At 40.5% G+C, this 2,523-nt stretch overlaps 1 long non-coding RNA gene across 1 annotated transcript in view; it reads right to left on the bottom strand.

Annotated features, from left to right (window-relative positions):
• LOC128896912 (uncharacterized) overlaps window positions 1-2,523 on the bottom strand; it is a 149,520-nt gene extending 146,997 nt beyond the window's left edge. Inside the window, exon 1 of the long non-coding RNA XR_008462170.1 lies at window positions 2,479-2,523. This is a non-coding gene — a long non-coding RNA (uncharacterized LOC128896912). The remainder of the gene's footprint in view (window positions 1-2,478) is intronic.

Below are 2,523 nucleotides of genomic sequence, written 5' to 3' on the forward strand. Positions count from 1 at the left end.
TAGCGTATAGAGCGTAATATAGAGCACGGAGGGGAAGACATAGCGTACAGAGCATAATACAGAGCACGATATAGAGCTCGATATAGAGCACAAAATTGAAATGTAGAGAATATAGCACACTATGAAGCGTATAGAGCACGATACAGAGCATTATACGAAGCATATAGAACGGAACGCGTAAAATAGTAGAAAATATAGAAAACGTGGAATATAGAATATAAAAAATATAAACAATCTAGAACATAGAAGATATGTAATATATAAAATATAGAATATAGAACGTAGCGTGTAAGAACACAGATTACCATTCTGGATAATCCCTAAAATTCTATTCCTGTACAATCAAAAAACACCCGATTACGGTATGAACTTTTCATTTGTTCCAGTCTCTCCCCCCCCCTCCCTCCTCCCTCCCTCCCTTCCTCCCCTCCCTTCTACATGCGTCCACAAATCTCTCTACGCATCCCTAGAACTCGCACGACAACGATCCATCTCCTGTAAGAAAAAAAACCCTACACGAAATCGTCTCGGCCACTCCCATCCCTCCGAACCCACCAACGGAGACAATTCCCTCTAGATGTTCGCTCTACGACTATCTAGAGCGTGACACGTATAGAGAAACCGTGCAGAGAGCCACACTTCCGGGCGTCATCATCCTTCCGTGACACGACAATGAGAAAGATCAGAAGCCACAGCGCCAGGGCTCCGGTGAAAAGGCACTACTCGACGTCGCCGCGGAACTCGAGTTACCTTTTTCACCCCCTGTGGCACTCGAGCGGTACCTTGAGAAGGGCCACGATCTGCCCTATCGACATCTATATAGGCACGAGGGCGCTGAAGCGTTTAATGCAGGCCACTCCTTGAGCCGTACGCCACGACGAGAGCGCCGCTTCTCGAAACGGTTTATATAACGATACGTGAAGTGGACGGTCGAGGAGGGGAGCACAGTCTCGCGAATGTCATTTCATCGAGTCAACTGGCTAGCTCACCCCTAGGGGACACCCTTTGGAGAAATTGCCGAAGCAGTTCGTGGGAGTCCGGATGGCTTGGGTTGTTCAATGGTCGATAGTCGGAACACGTGCGCGGATTGATGTAACGGACGGTTTCTAGAGCTGACTCGATGGAGCATCTTGTTAGAGCACGTCGATAGAGTAGCCGAAGTAGCCGATTGGACGCTTCGAACATTTTTTTTTTTTGTTAAACGTGGCTTCGGTGATATGCTCGTAGAAATATTTTTTCGATGAGAATATGAGTTTGAAAGAGAACATTGAAATTTTTAGAGGGTTTTATTTTGTGATTTTAGAGGTCTTGGATTTTATTTTGTGGATTTCAGAGCTATTTGAGTATTTCCTGTGGATGATGTTTACAGAAATATTTTTTTAACGGAAATGCGATTTTCGTCGGCCATTTTGAATTTACCATTTTGAATTTGATGTTATAGATTTCGAATTTGAAATCAGAGACCCCAAAAATTCTTAAAAAGTGAGTTTCAAGCGAATCTGGTGGATTTTTGAATACTCGATCCGCCATATTGGGTTAGCCATTTTGAATTTGATGTTATACATTTCGAATTTGAAATCAGAGACCCCAAACATTCTTAAAAAAGTTAGTTTCAAGCGAATCTGTTGGAGTTTTGAATACTCGACCCGCCATATTGGATCAACCATTTTGAATTTGATGTTTTAGATTTCGAATTCGTAATCAGAGACCCCAAAAATTCTTAAAAGAGTGAGTTTCAAGCGAATCTGTTGGATTTTTGAATACTCGATCCGCCATATTGGGTTAGCCATTTTGGATTTGGTGTTTTAGATTTTGAATTCGCAATTAGCCACCCCACGATCCTAAAGAACCAAGTTTCTAGTGAATCTATTTGATTTTTCAATATTTCCGTCCGCCATATTGGATTAACCATTTTGAATTTGATATTTTCGATTTCGAATTCGTAATCAGTGACCCCAAAAATTCTTAAAAAAGTGAGTTTCAAGCGAATCTGGTGGATTTTTGAATACTCGACCCGCCATATTGGGTTAACCATTTTGAATTTGATGTTATAGATTTCGAATTCGCAATCAGAGACCCCAAAAATTCCTAAAAAAGTGAGTTTCAAGCGAATCTGTTATATTTTTGAATACTCGTCCCGCCATATTGGATTAGCCATTTTGAATTTGATGTTTTAGATTTCAAATTCGCAATCAGCCACCCCACGATCCTAAAGAACCAAGTTTCAAGCTAATCTATTTGATTTTCCAATATTTCCGTCCGCCATATTGGATCAACCATTTTGAATTTGGTATTTTTCATTCTAGATTCGTACCCACCAACCTTAAATTGTATGAAGTAATAAGTTGGTATTTTGACCATTTGAATCCAAAAAGTGCCAAAGTAACGAAGTACGTACTCAAATTGAATATCTTTTCGTCTTCGCAGATATTTAATAAAAAAGAAATCACCCAATTCTGTATTCTCATAAACACCGACACACACACACACACACACACACACACACACACACACACACACACA

The sequence above is a fragment of the Hylaeus anthracinus genome, unplaced genomic scaffold, assembly GCF_026225885.1.
Source record: "Hylaeus anthracinus isolate JK02 unplaced genomic scaffold, UHH_iyHylAnth1.0_haploid 11978, whole genome shotgun sequence".
NCBI lineage: Eukaryota > Metazoa > Arthropoda > Insecta > Hymenoptera > Colletidae > Hylaeus > Hylaeus anthracinus.